The following is a 22,891-nucleotide window of genomic DNA, read 5'->3' on the forward strand; positions in this document are numbered from 1 at the left end:
CAGGTCACCCATAGTACTCTCCAGGAGAAAGTAGGGAATGAAGAATGCTCATCTGTTAACATATGACACGATATATTTTAATTTTGTGTACATAGAATTCTACTGCAGGTAACAGGAACACAGTAATCTTCAAAAAGAGGTAAGTTTCCCAGTAACCGCATATTTGGCAGTATGACCATACAAACATGCTCATGAATTTCCCTTAGTCCATCAAATGAAACAGGGTCACAAAATTAACACTATGGGATTCAAGACAGGAAAACTAAAATACTCTGATTTATTTTTTGGAAGTGCTCAGAAATATATCAATTTTTTCTATCCTATCAAAATTATACTACTTTTCATATCTCTGAAGTGTTGCCAGTAGCCTAATAAGACTGGCTGACGATAGTGAAAGCTGATTGTTCAGTTGATTATATCCAGAGCCCTTGGAAGGCTAACTGATCAATTTCCTCTTCTTTTTATATCATATATGATCATTAGACTCCCTTTTATAGTGTGATCTCATTTTCCTCTAAAGTTTCTCATAATTGATGATTACCAGGTTATTTGTGTATGGGCAAGAAGCCCTTTGTTCCATAATCAGCTTTTCCCTCCAGCCTGATTTGGTTAGTGTTTGCAGTATCACAGTTTATCACCATGGAGATAACTACAATGTGACAAATATTAGAACAAATAAAATGGGAAAAGCGTGATTAGAAAGAAGAATTAATGTTGTTTTTTGGGTGACCAGTGTCACAGTAATCAACAGTGCATATATGTTAATTTAAATATATTTTTAACTGTTTTCCACTTTTTCACACTAAAAATAACTTTTAATCAGACAGCATTGGTATGTATCCAAGTATACATTCCTCTTAGACTCTCTTGTATTTTACTTTATTCAATTTGTGACTCAGATCTACTTATTTAGTAAAGTTAGTCTTTTCTTGAAGATCTTCCTTTAACATTCTAATTAAACACAGGAAGTTGACATGTAAGAGTGCATTTGGAATTACTTTTTAACCTGCTGAGGAGGTTAAGAGAAGACATGGGCTTCAGTGTTGGCTCCACCATTTACTAGATTTACTAGTTTTATAATTTTCAGAAAATTTTCTTGTATGTGAAAATGAGATCAATCTATCCGATTATATATATGTAGTACAGAAACTATAATTCTCATAAATACTGCATTCTGTGTTTTACTTCTTGGATGTGAGAGTAAAAACAAAATCCATTTACGTTCCTCCATTTTCTCTTTGTTTCCTGCTGCAGAGATGATAAACTTTGATCAGCCTGCCTCCTTGAGTAGTCACATAGACCACCACTGGACATATAGGGTGAGTACTTGTCAAACCATTACTGGACATAGAGAGTAAGCAAGAAACAAATCTTTTTTACATTAAGTCACTGAGATTTTGGATTGCAATTGGTATAGTTTATTACAATAATTAGTAGTTATTACCTATAATACTATGTATCCCACAAAATGTGCTTGGTAGGAAATAAATCTCAACATAAAATGTACATTGAATGTATCATTAATTCTCTATTTATGCATGTTCTTGGCTCACCTCACTTTTTATCTCTCAGTATTCCCAAGGGCTATTCCTTTCTCCATGTCAGTCTATGTAGTGCATTCTTATGAAGCAGACTTATATTGACTGCAGGGAACACAAGAGACATTATTAGTCTCTTTTTACTTGCTGCCCAATCTATCTATAAAATAAATCTTGGTTATATTTGTCTTTAGCTACCAGTTATGAAAATTTATTTAACTTGCACCTATTTATTTAAAAAAATATTTTAGTTTATATCATCCTAATAATTCAAATACATCATCATATTAAACTCCTTCAACATAAGATTTTTATTTGATGAATTTGTTCATACTATGAAAAATATTAATGACAAAACTGAACTTTTTATTATGAAGTACAGTAGTATTATCACATCTATGGGTTTGACAAAATAAGCACTTTTTGGAACCCTCCTTTAAATAATATTAGTAAATTAATTTTCAGGTCAGCAGATTAGAAATACCAGCTAAAAGTAAAATTTTATCAATGAAATTTAATATCCGTAAGCATTTTAATATACCTCCAAATATTTGTTTTTGTTTAATGTGCCTAATATGACAGAAGTAAGCATTAACTTAAATAACATGTGCAAAAGCACTCTGCACTATAAATAATGAATGGTATTAGTATTATTAAAAGAGTTCAAATATTAAATATATCATGTAAACATTTGGGAATGAAGAAGGCAGCCATGGATAATTCTCAGTGCGATCTATTATAAAGAAATTCCCTTTATTTTTTGCAATAATGTTTGCAGCAATAAGATTGTTAGGCTTATCAATGAGCATAGACAACCTGATCATTGTTTCCCAGGGATATCTAGTCAGAAAAAAAAGGCACAGTAGTTGAGAAAGCAGGACTCCTCCAATATCTAGTCATGGTCTTAGGGACTTCTTAACAAACGTCTTTCTAGGTTCTGTCTTTTGGAACGGAATTAAAACTTTGACTTAACCTCTCCTTAATAAAGCTTAATAAATCTTTAACTTGTAACTACTCTCTGTTCCCTACTAAAGTTTCTTCATTTACTCTTCAATTAATAATTTTGGAAAAAAATTTGGAAGTGGATTTTATGGCACATAACCCAATCATAAAAATGCTATGCTTGGAGAAGAGAACCAGAACTGGTTGTTTTTTGGGGGGAGAGGGGGTTGTTAGTTTGTTTTTCCTTTTTTTTTTTTTTTTTTTTTTTTTTTTTTTTTTTTNACTAAGCAGTGTGTGCTATCAGGTTGCAGGAAAACTGTGAGAATATATGTTTCAATGATCCCAGAGTAGTTCTGATGTATACCTGCTGGCACAGTGTTCCTCATGATACAGTGTTTGTCCTAGATTTTTCATTTACTTAAGACACAGTTATATTCAAGTACAATGCAACAGGATATAAAGGTAAATAAGAGTGGTTCTTTATTTCGATGATCCCATTCTTGACAAGAAAGGTTTTATGTACCAGTGATGAATGATGTCTGAAGTTATCCTTAACTCAGAGAAACTGAGTGGACTTGACTAAAGAAACTGGCAAAACAGATTAGGTTCTAAAGGACCTAAAAAAATCCAGAACATTCTCTCTGTGATATTAGTTGGATTAGCTCATGCTAAGTCTTTCAAAAAGGACTTGAAAGATCTATAGGTCAATTCTAGAAGAGAAAGAGGAAGGCAATAAACAGGAAGTAAGATCTGAACATCAATAGTCTATATACGGAACATAGTAAGTGGAGGCATTGTTCTGCATAACTTTGGAAAAATCAATGTCTGAAATTTACGGTTCAAAATCTATGGTTTGGCTTATAGGGTAAGTGCCAGTGGAGACAAAAGTAGTATGTGTAAGGGATGAGATGTGAGCAGAATTGCAAAATGATAAAATCTTGGATTCTAGAAACAGACCCATTTGATAAGGGCAGTGATTATCAGCTATATGATTTAGGACAAGTTATTTAATCTCTCCTAACTTAGTTTTCCTGTGTGAAATTTGAGTATATAAAATAGTTCTTATATATAGAGGTTTAAATTAAATTAAATACAACATTCTGTATACTGTGTCTGGAATATACCAAATATTCATTAGTAGTATTATAGAAGAAAAATAACATGAGATGGGGCCATATATAAAACCAGTCATTTTCATGAAAGATTGGCCTATCTGTGACCTGATTAGGTCTCATCAGACTCAACTTTGTGAGAGTAATAACTTTGAATTAGGAAGTATTTGAAAGATGGGGCACAGTGACTCTGGTAATTAATGGAATAAATTCAAACAGAATTCGGCAGTAATTGTATTTGGTATTTAAATGTAGATCATCTTTCAATTGCTTTGCCTTCTCACTAATTGCCCTCTGGTATGTGTAAAGTATTGTAAATCTCAAGAGTTCCCATGACTCTCATAATGGAAAGAAACTTAGGATTTTATTTGGATTTAAATGGGTTCTGAAATATGTATCTGAGCAGAGGCATAAATCAAACTACTGTTTATCTAGACTGGTCAGGGAATACAATGATGTGGTAGAGTGAATATTTAAGTTAATAGGTCATTAGAATACATATATACCATGAACTAATGGTATATTTCAACACCTTATACTAAAACTAAAGTAAAAAATTAACTTGAATGTTTAGAGGCCATTTGAAGTTCTTAGATTCTCCATATGAGTGTCGCTCATTTCTTAACTTACTTAGTCCTTTTCCAAACTGAATTAATGTAGCATTAATTGATTTCTTACCTGTAATTTCAGTCTCTGTACTTGTCAGAAATTCTCCACTGCTGCATCCCTATAACAAAGCATGTACTCTGCATTAAACAACGGTTGCTGAGCACTTTTCCAAGAAAAAAAAAGTATCAGGAAGGATAGCTTTCAGTATACATTTATAGTAGCCAAACATGGATTTATCCTCCACATTACCGATTATTTTTATTTTGATAATTAAAGAGTCAGTTTCTTCTCCATTCTTTTCAACAGTTATTCCAAATGTTCATTGTTTCCTCAAGTCCTCTGCAGCCTCTCTCTGTCTTCTCTCTCTAATGGTCACGTGGCATTGTTTCACTTTTATAGAAGGAGCACAGATTATGTGACATGAACACATGTTACCTTCTGAACCTACCTGCTCATTTGCCTGCATCTGCCCACCTCCCCATTCCTAATCACTTGCAGCCTCCTTAGAGGGTGAGCTTACCCTCTATTTACTCAATAAACCATTTTCGGGAGTATAATTCTCCATGCATGTCTGTAGTCTCAACCGGGCAAGTCAGCAGCTCTCAGGTTTAGCACTGAAATATCTCAGGCATCGTGTGCTAAATTTTGTTGTAATAATTCACACCTAAATTCTTTATGTGTTCTAGGTTTCCAGTTTCTTTCCCCTGTCTCTACATCATCCTTTGAAAAGGTTTTTTAAAAAATTCCTCTTTTCTTTGTTCTGCCAGTGAACCGAAAATTTTATAGACTTATTCCAATAAGCCATTGTTTATCATAGGTAGATAAATTATTATTGCACTTACACTGGTTTATTAATACCTTTGATACTATGTGTGTTTGTATTATATATATGAAACTGAAAAGTATAGTAATCTATTTGTAAGAGGAATCATTCTCTGTCTTTGAAAGAGGATTGAATATGTAAGTGTGTTTGCATAAAAAAAAGGAAGGAAGGGGGGAAGGAAGAAAATGAGGAAGAGAGGAATGAAGAAGGAAAGAGGGAAGGAAACAAAAACCTTTCTCTTCATTACATAATTTTCAGTTACCCATCTGTTTCTCCTGTCCTTTCCTCATTAGAAACTTAGGAAGAGTCTCTAAATCTACAGATTTGTTAACCTTCTGCTTGCTACAAGTGAATTTTCTTACAACATATACCTTTCTAAATGATTTCATCATATTTTGATCATTGATAACATTTCATATGAAACTAAATAGCATTTTCCTCATATCAATACTTTTCACATACAAGATTATACAATAAGAAATACATGAATGATCTTTTTTCTACTCACATATCAGACAGCAGCAGGAGCTCTTTTTTTCTTTAAATACTCATGTAAGTCTAACCATAAGTAAATGGCAAGATAGAAAATGTTGGATTTGGGGAGAGAAAAGCTTAGAATTTCTAAAGAATTCTTCATCTCAATAAAATTAGTAAATCTTATTTTGATGTTTTAGTGATCAAAAATTTCTGACAAGCTGCCGCATGATTTGCAAAAATGTTGCTGGGGAAATGAGTTCTGTTCAGAGATTTATAACTATTGAAATTATAGCAAAAATATTAATTATGTTAGTAGTTTGAAGTCTATTCAGAGTTGTTATTTCCATGGCTAATCTGACCTACTTAAGTAGGGGAAATATATTGGCCAGTATGAGCTTACAATTCCATTTCTCCTTATAGTTAATACATGCCAAATACTTCATTCGGAACTGTGTTCTGCTTAGATTTACATGAAGCAGCCTCTGGCTTTTTCACTTCATTCAGAAGAACAGGCATATTGCAAGATCCTATTACTTTTACCCTGGGATACCAAGAGAGACTGATTTCTTTAGTCTCCCTTTTCTTTATCTTTTCAAACTAATGAAGTTGAAGATCTTTTGAGTTTTAAAAGGGAAATGTTGTTTTAAAATCTCATCAGTTTGCAGTCTCAAAACCCCTCTTATAAATAAATATAAAGGACAAAGGACACAGTATTATGAAAACAGATTCCAAAATTAATGTCATTTTGATTACTTGTTTGGTAGTGGATGTTGAGGACAGCCACCTGAATACCACTTCACAACTCAGGTTTCCAGCTGCCAAGGGTGTTGGCTACTGATTTATCAGTTCAGAGCCCCTTACTGGGAAAGCCATTCTCATATACTAACTGATTGATTGAGGCAGTGCAAAGTCTTAGATCATTGCTTAATGGAGGACCATTCTGTAGGGCCACCTGTTTCAGAGCTCCCCATAGGATTGACTGAGGTCACTATTACAAATGCATGTAGTTCAACCTTGACGTTTGCCAAACCCTGCTCTCCTCACTCCCTCACGTGGTTGGTTATCCTACAGATAACACCCTAATATCCCCAGTAAACATGCTGCATGCACATCTCAGAATCTCAAGTCTATTTCCCTGAGAAATCAATGATTTGGTGCCCAAAAGTGGTTGTAAGAAGCAGACCCTAATATGACACTTTGAAGCTGGGTGGTAATTAGGAAAATGAAATGTTAAACTTTTAATTGTGGTGAACTTGGGTAAGGCAATGATGAAAGGAAATGCACTGGTAGGTATAATATCTCAGGCAACTGAGAAATACCGAAAGTAGTAATTATGAGGACTATGTAACTGTTGCTAGGGCAATGGACACATTAGAGAAAGAAAGTGAAACGTTGAGGATGATTAGTCATCGGTTTAAAACTCTTGGCCTTCCAGTCTTTCCAATAAAGATATTTTTATCTCCTTTAGCCAATGGACAGGAAAGCTTCAGAAGAGGTCGAGGACTTATTTATAGTTGTAGAGCTACAAAAGAGGTTGAATTATCAACCTCCAAATATTAGAGACACCAAGGTCAGAGACATGACTGGGAAGTAATGGAACACTGAGACACTGGGTGAGGGCATCTCGGTGAATACACTAAAAATCTGAAACCTTCAGATTTTCTCAAACCCTGAGACTGTCAAAGTCACCCACTTCCTGTTGCTAAAATATGATTAATCCCAGTGGTATTCTGGTCAGTGTTTAACTACCACCTGAGAAGAGAATCTGATAAACAAATGAGCAGAGCCCTGATTTGTTGCATTTGCTAAAATGCATGATGTAAATACACTGTGATACATTTTGGGCTAACAACAATTTAACAGTTGGCTCACAAAAGTCCTGGAATGTTTAACAACTATCTCCTACAAGCTGGAGCAAGACAGTTCTGGTACATCACAGTGCCAGTAATTTGTGTCCCACTCATGATCTTTTCCCCTGGCCACCACAAAAACTAGAACAGAACACCAAATTAAGACATAATATAACGTGATTAGGGAAATCCTTTGTTAAGAGACAAGAGGGACTTTATCTTGAAGGAGTGCATGATTTTGGCAATATATACAGTCAAGCACAGAGAGTGACTAGATGGCTTGGCTGACCATGCACTGGCTGACTGTGCAGTGGTTGGTCATGCAGTGACTGTGCACTGACTAAGGGACTAGATCTTAGGGTGTCAGAGCATAGGGAGATGGGTTGGAACATAAAGTTGGATAAAGGAGAGTGCATTTACATGGGAACACTTTTCTGGATACATAATTTATCATTCTGGAGAGGGCTTTGAAAGATGGCATTAAAATATTGCTGGCATGGTCTTAGAGTTTTGGGGAAAACAAAGACCAACACAAAGTGAAATAGAAATTTCAGAACTTCCATGGTAGACAGGAGAATAAATGATCAAGAGACTCAGAGAGATGGGCATACTATACATGCCCTAGTATTACATAGAGCAAATGATTATGAACCATGGAGGAATCCAGAAGACATTCTAGTTACCAAAGTGATACTGGATCATTGGTGAAAGGGACACAGATACTCTTCAGAAACATCTCCAGAAACTTTTCTTGAGGCCAGGACTAATGACAGAAGATGCTGTTACAGGAGTGGGCTTCCTGATAACAATAAGGATCATACGATTGCAAAATAATGGAAGCCAGGTGGTGATGTTTAACTGACAGAAGCAGTTAGTGGTATCACAAAAATAAATGGCAAGGACAGAGTGGCAGCTTGGGTGTCAGATCCACAGAGCTGCAGAAATGCTTTATGAGAAGTGTAGCAAGTAGAGTGGAGAACTTGATGAAACATGCACTCTAGGTCTGTGGTTGGTTTTCATAAATATTAAGATTCAGAGGCCTGTCATATCAGGGAATGTTTTAGGTACCCAGTGGTCTGAGACTTTACAGAGTATCCTCTTTAAAATAAAGCACCATAGCATGAAATCCTACCCTTTGGAATCATGCCCAACCCCATTCACTGAGTAATATAGAAGACTGCCTGCTTTGAGTGTAAATAGGGCTCTAAAGCATACCCAGACTGTGATGCAGGACACTCTGCCTCCTGGGCCATATTACTTGGTCTCCTGAAAAGTTTGCAAGATATTTGTTACAGGGAAAAACATATTGGGGAATTTATGGGAAGCACCAGTAGAAGAACCCCAATGTAAACTTCTAGGATTCTGTCCTGCTCCAGGACAGTCTATAACAGATCATTTTAGACCAGACAGAAAATAGTTTGTAGCTTTGGCTGGGCTCTGATGGAGATGGAGTGCCTGGCCATTAGACATCAATAGGCCATGCAGCTGAAATGGCCATCATGGGATGGATTCTGTCAGACTCACTGAATTATAAGTTGAGCAAACCCAATAGGATCCTTCATAAGAGGGAAGTAGTGCATCCAGAATGAAGGTCAAACACAGCCAAAGAACACACATAAGTTGCATGACTACCTGGCTTGAACTCCTCTGTTATCTACCACAGTTACGCCTGTGACTCTCCTTTGGTTCACTCACATACCATTTTGGAGGAGGGTTCTTTTATGAGCAGCTTATAGAAGAGATCCAGAGAGCTGGATCATGAAGGTCCAGCTCAGTATGTGAGTAGAAGCTGAAAAGAAGACTGTGGCTGCACTTCATACTTACTCATGGATGGTTTTGAAAGGCAGGGTTTAGGGAATATTACCCTAATAGGCAGAATTTTGGTCAGTGAACCTGATTATTCAATTTGTGGAGGGAAAAGAACTATTCACAGATAAGAATATATGAAGACTCATAGTGCTCTGTGGTTTGTCTGGTTACTCAAGAACTTGGAAGGAGAAAGACTAGAAGGATGCGGGCAAAGTTTTAGGAAAGAATCACATGGACGGGACAGTGGTGGTAGGTTTCAAAAACAAGAGCATCTACCATGGAAAAGGCATTTTATACTGAAGTAAATTAAATATCTCAACAAGTTGACTTCAGACAGCCTCTTTATCTGCCACTCCAGTGGTCACACACAAGGCTTATGAACATGTTAGCCATGGTCTGTGAGCACAAGAATGAGTGTGTGTAAGCCACGAATGGAGGCTGTGGGGTACGTGGGTAGCTGACCTTACCTCGACTCAGGTCTTGATCCCAGGATTGTGGGATCCAGTCCTGCATACAGCTCAGTGCTGATCACGGAGCTTGCTTAAGATTCAATCTCTCTCTCTTTCTCACTCTCTCTACTCCTTCCCTCCTTACTCCCTCCGTCTGCCTGTCTCCCTCACTCACATGCATGCTCGCTCTCTCATACACACACACAAAAGGAAACTATGCACAGGTCCATTCATATGTGCTTCCACACCTGCCCCGAGATTTCTCTAGCTCTGCTGCTAAACATCCGAACTTTCAACAAGAAGGAACAATGCTATACTCTTGTAATGGCCCATTCCTTTAGGAAGCCAACCAGTTATGTTGTGACAAGTTGATTAAATTAGATCATTTCACCCTGAAGTGTCAACAATTCATCTTGACTATTTTGGCATAGGTTTTTGTCTGCTTTTCCTGTTCCACCCCACGCCCAGACCTTAAGCAGCAGTCCCCTTAGACAGCTTTAAACATGTTTGATCTGCAAATACATGGTACCACAAAACCTCACATCAGACCAAGGGATCCATGTTATACTAAAAGAGGTGTGGCAGTAGATACATGACCAGAGTATCCACTGGTTCTGTCTGCACATACTGGACCACCCAAAAGCTGCCATCCTGATAGAGCAATAGAATTATTATTTACAGGTACAGGTAAGATGCTGTCTTGGAAATGGCATCTGAGAGGATGAAGAGCTATATCCCAGGATGTATAATACAGCCTGAATCAGCATTTATTATATGGTATCTCCAATATGCCATGTCTCCATAGTAGTATCTATGTTCAGGGAGTAGATTAGGGATTCTCTCACTTATCTTCACTCCCAGTGACCCACTTAGGAAATCTCTGTTCATTCTTCTATAGTTCTAGGATCTGTACCCAAAATGGGCATACTCTAGAGACAGAACAAGAGACCCTTAACCACAGTCTATGGAACTCACACACTTATGTTAGACTCCTTATGCAAAGAGACCTTTAGGGAAGGGAAGAACAAGAGTCACCATCCTGGCATAGGAAAACCACTCTAACTATCATCAGGAGATAGAACTAGTATTGGGAATACATGTTACGGTTTGCCGCTCTGTCAGGCAAACCTCAACCAAAGAAATATGACCAGTAAGAAATCTGTCCTAAGAGATTTCTTCAGGAAATTGGCTTCCATGATTGTAAGAGCTGGCTAGGAAAGACCCATTATCTGCAGGGCAGACTGTCAGGAAGAGAAGACTGGGAATCTTGGGCACAGGCTGAAGCTGCTGTCCCCATGTGGGATTTCTTCTTCTTTAGGGAGCCCTTGGCTCTGTTTTTTAAGGCCTTTCAAGTAATTGAATCAGGCCCACCCAAAATACTGAGGATAATCATCCTTAAAGTCAGCTAATTATGAACTTTATGCACATCTGCAAAATATCTTCACAGCAACCTGTACCTTAATATTTGATGAAATAGTCATGGTTGACACACCAAAAAGTCAGTCCCAGCCACCCTTTTTCTATTCAGGGCTGAGAAAGAGATACTGGTTAGGAGGGTTAAAAGCTGTAGCCAGGAATTACTCTCAGCCAAAAAGTTGCATTGCCCAAGACTATTCTCCCTTTCTGATGGTAGCTTTCATCCAGTGACTAGTCTTTGTGGGGATGCACCACCTTAGAACTCTCTGTGTAGAAGACTTTGGGGGAAGTCCTCAGAGGAACGACAGCCATGAGAGACAAAGGAATCAGGGATAGAAAGAGGGAGAGGTTGAACTGCCCTGCACTGACCACAGACCTTCATCACTGACTCAGGGTGAATGACAGAGCATGTGGAACATGCTGATTATGGGAGGGAAAAGGTTTTAGGGTTTTGTTGTGTGTGTGTGTTTTTTTTTAGTAAAATCTCTGATTTTTGATGAAAATAGCAAGGCTGTCTTGGAGCAAAGCCTCACAGGTTTATAAATTTGCTTACCTTTCTTAGAATCTGGGCCAGTAGATTCTTATAAATAAATAACTAGCTCAACAGTAGGTAAGGACTGTGATGTAAATGAAATCAGATAATATTCACATTCTAAAAACTATTTTAAGACCCTTATCATAATTTCCAATTTGAACTTGAAAGCAAGCCATAGGGTTACTATTTGTGGAATACATATGAAGTAAGGCAGGCAGGCCATGGAGGAAGAGTCCAACTGAATGGTTTCCTCAGCAACAATCTTATCTATAAATGCAGTGTTTCTCCTCCTCTCCTGTTTCTCTTTGACTAGAAAAAATAATGAGTGAGCTCTAATATTTGTATTTTGAAATTAACAGAATCTAATTGGAGCTTGATTCATTATGACAGACAGTGGGTGGTATAAATACCAGGAAAGATGCTATATTCATGCAAACTGAGATATCCTTAGTTTTACCTCTAAACTCAGATGTCTCTCAACTAGCTGTCATATCCCACACTGGAATTTGAGTCCTTTGCATCCCTATCCAGTAAGTTTGGGAGATGGGCTGTTTTATTATTCATGACTAAAGATAAGTACTTTCATAAAATGTCCTTCCCCAAACCAATTCATTAGCCTCTCCTAAACAGAGTAACTACCAACCGTGTTCTTAGACAATTATTGGACCATTCCATGAATTATAAATACATTCTCTTTACATGTGGCAATGTCTTATAGTTTTCATAATACAATGCTATATTTCTCTAACTCAGATAAATCATGAGGCAGAACAGAGAAGAAATCTTGATTCAAAAACCATTATCAGGAACCATTTTAATCTATTTGAATAGATTGCATGGCATAGTTTTGTTTTTTTTTTTTCCTTGCTGAGCTCTAAATCTAAGGTGTCCTCAAAGTGACCAGTGTCTTTAGACTATCAGTAGTAACACTTTAAGGTTACCATTCCATAATGGAACCATCAGGACAAGCAAGTAGGTGCTTTCCTGGCAAAATACATTAAGAAGCTACAATTCACTATCATTAAGAAGAGCTATAGAAGAATATCAAGAAAGAAGACACTCTTTTATTTATTTTTGAATGGAGTTTAGGTGATTTTCAGAGAACCAATATTAACTTCCATAAAATATCTGTAAGACTTGTCAGAGAAACAATACTATTAAAATTGCTTTAACTGTGTGGAGCTCTTAGGAAAGAAAAAGAAAATTATAGGCCAATAATTAATATTACATGGGGCAGTTTCAAGGAACTATAAAGTAGATTTTATAGAGCTTAGGGAAAAGCTTCCACCAGGACAGTTGCCATCAAGGGTTTTATGACAATATGGAACCAAGTTGTAAACTGCTCAAGAGCAGAGACCCCGAAGAGTCTCCTAAGTACTTTTCAAATAGCCCATGCTGGGCTGGGTACCCCATTGTTCTCTGACCAGTCACCATAAAACTATGTCTAGTCATTCCCAGATGACACGTCTCCCTACAAGTTTGATGATTTCCAATGTGAGAAAGATTTGATCCAAGACTGGAATTCCTTCCCTTTAAGCAAATGGCCTCTAAAGAGAGACTCCTCTCAGGAAACTTCAGCCATCTCCTTTTTTAACCTCAGCTCAAGGGTCTGAAGTCAACTCTTCTCTGTCATTTATAAACTATAGTTCACAAGAAATCTCCTTTCACATTTAAACCAAAACTAAGGTACAGACCCATTCCCTGTAATCCATAGCACATGAGACAATTCTACCCACCTCCTCCAATATAACCTGTGATTCTTATGCAGCCCCTGTGTAAAATAGTGTTTTGTTTTGGTTTTTGAATGTTGTCCTGACTCAGTTTTGAAGTCCCAGTTAGGGGCTAGTCAGGGCTCTTCCTGATCAGCTTATGAAGTCTGCATTCCAGCAACTTTACTCTGACACTCTAGGCCACTATGTACCAGCCTGGATCTTCCTGAGACCAGTTACCAGACAACTAGGGACAACCCCATGTGTAGCAACTAGAGAAATTATTACAATTAGCCAGTCCACAGGGATCCTGAGAAACCTAGCTAACACCACCCTACTTGCCATACCTATCCTGCCCCTTACAATCCTGCTTGCTGCTGCCCTACCCCTGGGTAGAAGCCTCTGTGGGTGTACTCCAGGGTGGTAGCTCTCTCTCTCTCTCTTTGGAGCTGTGAGTAATGGAGTTCTGCCTTTCTTCTATCCAAGTACCATTGTGCTGTGTCCTACCTGCAAAGGAATCTTAAAATTGTATAAAACGCCCTGCCACCAGCATCATAACCCAAAATTTAAAGTCAGCCCCTTCCCCTGCCCATAATCTACAAGCATCTTCACTCAGTCTGCTAATTCTAATCTGTAATTCCATGATGGTAAAATAAATATGTTTATATTATTTGTATCATATTTTTTCACATGAAAATCTGTATTTATGAAATATCACTGATACCTGTTGATCCTATTGATTCTCCTGGTCATCATCATCCTGTGGAAACCACGTAGCTGTATACATCAGTAAAAACAACCTTCTAGATAAATATAAGGGTTTTAACTTTGGTCTCTTTCTGAAAGACTTCACACAATGTTCTACCTCTCTTTTCCTAAAATTCACATAAAACTGCTTTATCCTCATTGTCTTTTCCTGCAATTTGTGTTCCTTCATTACATTTTTCCTCGTTTCTTCTTCTAATTAGTAGATATCTGAAAAGCTCTGATACATTGCTATTGAGTCCCATTCTCATTCAATAAATACTAAGCTTTTACTATGTGCCAGACAGTTGAGTAAGCAGAAGATAAACATTAAAAAAGACCTGTAATTTCTATTGCTGAAGTTACTAGCTGATGAAGGAATTGGGGATTTACTCTCAGTGCCCATTGCATTGGAGATACCACCTCTCATGTCTTATCTTGCTTCCTCATGACTCCTGAACATCCCTATTTTATTCTCTCCCAGCTTATATTTTTCTTCATTCATTCATGAATGTATTCATTCCTTCTTTCTTTTTCTTCATCCAAGAAGTTCTTAGAATCGACATTTTTTTCATACTAGTAAAGCACACTGCTCTTTTTTCTTTTATTAACTTTTGTGAACTGACCAACCTATGTCCCCTGAGATTTTCTTCGTTTCTATATTTAATCTTTTTTTCTGTCTAAAATTACCTGTCCCCTCAATATTCTCTCTCTCCATGTCCAAATTTTTCAAAATCTCAAAGACTGAGTATAAAATATCATTTCTGTAACTCCTCACATTTGCTAAATGCCACATGCAAGTTGGGAATTTCTTCTTCCTCTTCTGAAAGCCAATATTATGATCTGGGCCATACATAATACACTAATTACTTCATCTTTAATTATGAGAGTTTCCATCTGAGTGAATGTAGGTGTATGGATGTAGATGTATTTTTCTTGCATATCTAGCTTTCAGGGCAAGGTCAGCTGATTCTTTTTCATTTCCTCCCCCTGGGAGAAGTGCTTAGTGGCAAATAGCTCAATATTTTTATTTTAAATTTAGTTGGTACTCTGAATAAACAGATATATGGCCCTCATCATTTTTCACTTTATTCTGAGTCTAATTGAATTAACAAAAAAGAACTGACTGCCATTAAATCCATACAGCTATATTTCACACAAAGAGAATTTGTCATGTGATGAGTGTTGTTCACTTATTTATATCTCACTTGTTTTGTCATACATCTTATGCCAAAGAAATCAGGTAATATAAATTAATATTCTAACTTATTTCATAACTTTTATGTTCCTCCTTCCATTTCCCTTTCATACAGAATCTTTTTCAAAGAGGTCAATCTCTATTTGAAAATGTGAAATTAAATTTAAAATTATGGTGTACCTACTTAGCAGTATGTTGTATAGCAATTAAAACTGATGGTTAGTAAGCTTATGTATCATCAGTACATGACTTGTGTTTATGGCACCATAATCAAGGATCTGGGAACAGATATCATAACATGCTATATTGCCATTGTGTAAGGAAACTGAGAGGAACATGTAGAAGACAGCATTTAAATATGGCAATAACTGTTTCTAATGGTGGATTTGTGTGTCATTTTTTATGCCCTTATGTTAGAATATTTAAGATGAGATATTTTATATTTAGAAAACTAAAGGTTAAAGTAATAGTGATGCGGTATCACTGAAAAATAGATCAATTTTACTTTCAAAATACCGAAGTGTTTCATAAGAAAATAAAATAAAAGAGTTTAGAAGGTAAAATTGTAGTTTTACTAAATTGGACTGAAATGCAATCCAAATTATACATGACTTCAAGAATTTAAATTGATAGTTTCTCTTCTTATTATATTGCCTAGACTCTAGTACTGGCTTCTTTTACTGAATGAATTCCTCAGATCTATCACAGGCAATACAACCTAAACTTTTGTTTATATTGTAAAGAACTCCAAGTCATCAGAATATATCTGTATGTATATATACAGACCCCTGTATATCCACATATATAGATATATTTTAGCAGTCACACTGTGATGCCTAATTTGGATACGAGCAATAATTTTTTTCTTGACCTATATAAATGAATTTTAGATTGCTCCTAAGTGTAGCCATGACCATATATGAATTCCAAGGGTTATAGTAATGTAATTCAAATAAAGGAAAAATTATTGCTAATTGTGCTGGTAACATAAATAAGAGTAACGTCCCATCAATAAATTCATATTAAATTTTAATTTTGAGGTGTATACGACCACTGTACCTGGCACTCAATATTTCTCTCTCTTTCTCTTTCTCAGATAGATAGGTGTAGATACAGATATATACATATAGACGGACATAGATATAGATATATAGACGTATAGTTCCCTGTTACTCAGGCTTTTTTTTTTTTCTATTCAGGCCTTTAGTTGATTGGAAAAGGGCCACCCTCTTCAGACAGGACAATACGTTTTACTCAGTCTATCAATTAAAATGTTAATCGGTTCCAAAAACACTCTTATAGAAACATTCAGAATAAAATTTGACCAAATATCTGGGTATCTCATGATCCAGTAAGGTTGACACATGAAAGTAAACACAATCAGAAATTTCCTCATTTCCAAATCTTTGACTGTGATCATAATTTAACTATCATCTTTGGAAACCATTGGCTTTGACCATTACTTAAGCTTTATTCATGAAATTATTGGCTCTGAACAAAACTTAGTGATTATACTTGAATGCAGAATTTTACTTCCCAAACTTGTAATTACAGGGCTACCAAGTTCACATGCGGCTTCAAATTGCATTCTGGCGATTCCTGCTTCTAGTTACTGAGAGTAACTACTTCAGTGTATACTGCTGGGCATTGATTCTAAAAGAGACTACTGCAGAAGTTTCTGTGTACTGATAAAATTATTTTAGTGACAACATGCCAGCTTAAATAGCATTGAGTGTCACAGTATTAGCCCAGGATTTGCCATTTTCGCTTTCTTTTATAAATCATAATTTGGCAAGATGAAGCCAGTGCAAATCCAGAATTGATTCTAATGCCTGACAAAAGATAAGGTCATGTTCAATGTTAGAGGGGATACTGGGAACTTACATTGTGTTTGAAAAAATAGAAACCTTCACACATATCAAGTATGCGAGGAAAAACCTTCACAAGTATCAAGTAAGAACTCAGATTGTGGGATCAACAACATTATCACAGTTAATCCAATCATTCAAGATCACAAGCAAGACCTCAGCAACTCTACTACCACTAGACCAATACATAAATAATTTTAGCTTAAAATTAACATTTAAAAATGAATGTGAATTAGGGAGCACCAGGGTGGCTCAGTCAGTTAAGCATCCAATGTCAGCTCAGGTCATGATCTCACAGTTCGTGAATTCTAGCCCCATGTCAGGCTTTGTGCTTACAGCTCAACCCCTGCTCATGCTCTGTCTTTCTCTCAATAAACAAATATTAAAAAATTAAAATGAAGGTGAATTATGTGGTTCATGAAGATATTAATGATTTATATTCACATTTAAGGTTATAGAAAATATAGAAAGATAAGGATTAGTTTTCTTTAAGTAAAGGTAAAAATCTATGGCTCTTAATCCTATTTTTTGGTGAAATGAGTAGTTACGGTATCAAAATAATGGTGTTAGTTAAGTTTTAACATTGAAATAGGGAATATTTACTTTTATATTAATTCCTGCCTGAATCTAAGCTTAAAATGGCTTGCTTTAATTGACATAATGTCTCCCATGTTTGAGCTTAGTCACTTCATAGAAACATTTTTATTTCTGAAATATTAGTAAACACTTTGAGAACAATTTTGAAAAGTAAAAGCATATCTTGTAAAATCATTATTACATTTCGTTGTTGGAAGAGCAGTGTCTAATTATAATAAAATAAGTAATTGGTAAGTAAAAATAAAAATTAACTATGAGTCTTAGTAAACTCACAACAAACAACCTAACTTTCTAGATTAACTGAATTGCTTTTTTTCTTCTCTAGCCATACCTATAGAGTTGCATGTCTGTTTCCAGAATGGTAAACTCATGTTACAGAAAAGAATAAAGCAGTGAGTAGAACTATTGGGGAAAAGACTTATTATCAGAACCTTAAAAATGACTTGGGATTTAAAATGTTCAAAGTTTTGATCCTTCAACAGTGTTCCCAGACAAATACAAGATTTCTTTGTAAACAAATGAGATAGCACAGTGCTACAGATAGACTTCTCAGTTACAATTAGCGATACAGATTTTTGTCTTGATTCTGTCACAGGCAAGCTATTTGAGTTTTTGACGCCAAACTATTTTTTTTCCTTTTCTGGAATATTATATTTTTTTCACTTTTAAAATGCAGGAAAGTGGTTTTTAAAGCACAGACCCCTTTAATGGGTATGTGAGGTCAAAAGAATTTTTGTAAGAGTAAAGACTAAAATATCATTTGTCTTTGCACTGTGTTGACATTTGCATTGATAGTATGGAAACAATGGCAAGTAAAACTGTCTGTGCCTTAGCGCAAATCAAGGCAGTGCCCAAAACCATACTAGTATTATATATTTATCACCATGTTTTTGTGAAGGAATAAAAATTAATGAAGTTTTAAATTTCTGGTTATTTTTCAAATTTTAAGTTCATAGCAGACATTTTAATCACAGGTGCCAGTAAGAGCATAAAACCATTTTTTTCCCTCCCTCCAGAAAAATCTGTTAACATGATTGAGCTAAAACAAGATGTATGGGGTAAAAATGACAAAATTGTTTGATTTTTTTAACATAATTTTCAGAGCAATGAATTCTGTTTTATTATTTGGGTTCCCATGACTTGTACCCAGTCTGGCCTCAGATTATATAATTAAAATATTTGAGCCAGTCTTAAAATGAAACTTCATACTTGTTTCTCCTTTTTTTAAAAAAAAAATTATGTTCATCTGCCACGCTTCCTTTCTGCCTTGTCTCCTCTTATATTTCATCCCTTTCAATTCCATTTCAATTCACACTCAACCTGTATTCTCTCTTAACCAAGGCTTCTAGCCTATCCTCATTTACCTCAATTTACTCTTTCCTTCTCCTAAGTTTAATGTGTTCCCGCATTTCTCATGTGCCAGCTGCTGTTCTAAGTGTTTTACATACGTTAATTCATTTAACTCTCAAAGCAGCTCTTTAAGTCAGATGTTACTGTTAAACCTGTTTTAAAGATGAGTAAACTAAGGCTTCAATAAGTGAATTTCCAAAGGCCACACAGCTGGCAAGAGACAGAGCCACGTTTCGATGTCAGGAACTCAGGTTCAGATTCTGACTTTGCTCCTGATGAGGAGACATCCCGCAAAGCCCTGCCCGGGAGTGACAGAGCAGACTGTGTCAGTCTTAGGTTTTCCTGGCTTCCTATGTGCAGATCCTTGTTCTGCACAGTCACTCAGTGAACCTAACCCTAATAGTGGGCGTGCTGCTTGCGGAATGCAGGCTTGCTCCCATATAGAGTTCTTAAATTTGCTGTGTAGGTTAGGAATTATTTTCTTATCAACAAATGAGAAAACAGGAGTATGTGTAAATTTTTAATATGCTTAATAGCATATACATTTATAAATATTGGATCTTGGATTCACACATTCATATGGCCTACTCCAAAGTGTCTGCTTTAAAATTTTTTTTATTTAAATTTATATTAGTAAACATACAGTGTTATATTAGCTTCAGGTGTACAATATAGAAATTCAACAATTCCATACAACTCCCAGTGCTCATCGCACCAAGTATATTCCTTAATCCTGTCACCTATACGACCCTTCTCCCCACCCAGCTCCGTTCTGGTAACTATCAGTTTGTTCTCTATAGTTAAGATTCTGTTTCTCGGGGCGCCTGGGTGGCTTAGTCGGTTAAGCGTCCGACTTTCGCTTGGGTCATGATCTCGCGGTTCGTGGGTTCGAGCCCCGCGTCGGGCTCTGTGCTGACTGCCAGCTCAGAGCCAGGAGCCTGTTTCAGAGTCTGTGACTCCCTCTCTCTCTGACCCTCCCCTGCTCACGCTGTCTCTCTCTCTCTCTCCTAGAAATAAATAAAACATTTAAAAAAAAATTTTTTTTTTTAAATTTAAAAAAAAAAAAGATTCTGTTTCTTGGTTTGCCTGTCTGTCCATTTTTCCCCCTTTGCCTATTTGTTTTGTTTCTTAAATTCCACAAGTGAGTAAAATCATAAGGTGTTTGTCTTTTTCTGTCTGACTTAGTTTACTTAGCATTATGCTCTCTAGCTCCATCCATGTTGTTGCAAATGGCAAGATTTCTTTCTTTTTAATGACTGAATAATATTCCACTGTATAATATGTACCACATCTTCTTCATGCATTCATCAGTCAATGGATGCTTGGGCTGTTTCCATAATTTGGCTAGTGTAGATAATGGCTGCAATAAACATAGGGGTGCATGTGCCCCCTCAAAACAGTATTTTTGTATTCTTTGGATAAATACCTAGTAGTGCAACTGCTGAATCATAGGGTAGTTCTGTTTTTAACATTTTAAGGAGCCTCCATACTGTTTTCCAGAGTGGTTGCATCAGTTTACATTCCCTCCAACAGTGTAAGAGGATTACCCTTTCTCCACATCCTCACCAACACTTGTTGCTTCTTGTGTTGTTGATTTTAGCCATTCTAACAGGTGTGAGATTATATCTTTTTTTAGTTTTGATTTGTATTTCCCTGATGATGAGTGATGTTGAACATCTTTTCATGTGTCGACAAACTGTCTTCTTTGGAAAAATGTCTATTCTGTCTATTTTTAAATTGGATTATTCATTTCTTGGATGTTGAGTTTTATGTTGATATATTTTTGAAATTTTCCCTTTATCTGATATGTCATTTCTAAATATCTTCCATCCCATAGGTTGCCTAATAGTTTTGTTAATTGTTTCCTTCTCTATGCAGAACTTTTTATTTTGATGAAGTCTCAATAGTTTGTTTTTATTTTCCTTGGCTTAGGAGACACATCTAGAAAGATATTGCTACAGCCAATGTCAAGTTACTGCCTGTGTTCTTCTTTAGAATTTTTGTGGTTTCAGGTCTCACACTTCTGTCTTTCATTCAGTTTAAGTTTATTTTTGTGTATGGTATCAGAAAGTAGTTCGGTTTCATTTTTTTGCATGTTACTGTCCAGTTTCCCCAGTATGATACACCACATTAATAAAAGAAAGGATAAGAGGAGCTCCTGAGTGTCTCAGTTTGTTAAATGTCCAAGTCTTGGTTTTGGCTTGGGTCGCAATCTCATGGTTTGTGAGTTCAAGCCCTACATTGGGCTCAGCACTGACAGTGTGGAGCCTGCTTGGGAATTCTCTCTCTCTCTCTCTCTCTCTCTCTCCATCTCTGTCTGCTCCTAACCCACTTGTTTGTTCCCTCTCTCTCTCTCTCTCTCCCCCTAAATAAATAAACTTAAAAAAATAAAATCTCTTAAAAAAAAGGATAAGAACCATATGATCCTCTCAACAGAGATAGAAAAAGTATTTGATAAATACAACATCCATTTATGATAAAAACCCCTCAACAAAGTAGATTTTAGGGAGCATACCTCAACATAACAAAGGACTTCTGTGAAAAACCCATAGCTGATATCATCCACGATGAGAATAAACTGAGAGCCTTTCCCCTACCATCAGAAACAAGATCCACTCTCACACTGTTATTTAACATAGTACTGCAAGCCCTAACCACGGTAGTCAGACAACAAAAAGACATAAAAGGCATCCAGATCATCAAGGAAGAAGTCAAACTTTAACTATTTGCAGATGATACAATATTATTATGAATATACAAAACCCAAGAGGGTTTACAAAAAGCTGCTATAACTGATAATCAAATTCAGTAACGTTGCAGGATACAAAATCAACTTAAAGAAATCTGTTGCATTTCTTTACACCAGTAATGAAACAGTACAAAGAGAAATTGAAGAATCAGTTCCATTTACAATTGCACCAAACACACAGAGATAGCTAGGAAGAAAGAGGGAACTAGAACATACAATCCTAAAATTTTTATGGAACCACAAAAGACCCCAAAAGCAACCTTAAAAAAGAAAAACCTAGAGGCATCATAATTCTGGACTTCAAGTTCTTTTCAAAGTTGTAGTAATCAAAAAAGTAGAAAAATAAACATATACATCAGTGGAACAGAATAGAAACCCCAGAAGTGAACCCACAACTATATGGTAAATATCTATCTTGAAATACATATGTTTTTAAAATATTCCATGTGATGAAATAGAAGGCACACATAAAACACTTTTGCTGTATACCGAAATTTGCTGATGGTCTTGAGGGAAAGCAGTTGGGCAAGTGTATGATGAGCAGGCTGAAATGAATGGTTTATTCTTGGACAACATTTTTACGTGAAAAGAACTGTCTTTACAAACTGTGGTTATTCAGACTTAAGCTTTTGACAGAAATTGTCTTGAAAATGAACAAAGATGGCCACTTCAAGGAAAATAATGGATAATATTTGTTATTAGTGGTAAAATTAATTTCCAGCCAAAGTATTAGAAAAGCTGTTTCTGCTACTGTGGGCGTGGCACCTTCTCAACAGTTCAAGACTTTACCGAACAGATGATTGGTTATATCAATAAATATTTTTAAAATATTATATAATAAAAAATGACAATATTTGGAGCTCTGAGACACTATATAAATCAATATTTTTAAATGACCAATGCACAGTGTTACAAAATACTTTAACATGAAATAAAAAAACAAGGGTTTTAATGTAAAAATGTATTAAATCCATGTTAGTTTCCACATTGCAACTATTCTTTAAAAGCAACCACTAGATGAGTTTTGGCATAGTATCAGAGAAGCTTATCTGCAGTTACCTCAAAAGAGTATTCATATGTTCCTCATATTTCCAACTACATATCTGGATAAGGATT

At 36.1% G+C, this 22,891-nt stretch overlaps 1 long non-coding RNA gene across 1 annotated transcript in view; it reads left to right on the forward strand.

Moving 5' to 3' along the window:
- The window catches only part of LOC144245207 (uncharacterized), a 331,942-nt gene extending 313,880 nt beyond the window's left edge, over positions 1–18,062 (forward strand). Inside the window, exons 3-4 of the long non-coding RNA XR_013339199.1 lie at positions 1,255–1,319; positions 18,002–18,062. This is a non-coding gene — a long non-coding RNA (uncharacterized LOC144245207). The remainder of the gene's footprint in view (positions 1–1,254; positions 1,320–18,001) is intronic.
- The last annotated feature ends 4,829 nt before the right edge of the window (positions 18,063–22,891 follow it).

The sequence above is a fragment of the Crocuta crocuta genome, unplaced genomic scaffold, assembly GCF_008692635.1.
Source record: "Crocuta crocuta isolate KB4526 unplaced genomic scaffold, BGI_CrCroc_1.0 scaffold78, whole genome shotgun sequence".
Classification (NCBI taxonomy): domain Eukaryota; kingdom Metazoa; phylum Chordata; class Mammalia; order Carnivora; family Hyaenidae; genus Crocuta; species Crocuta crocuta.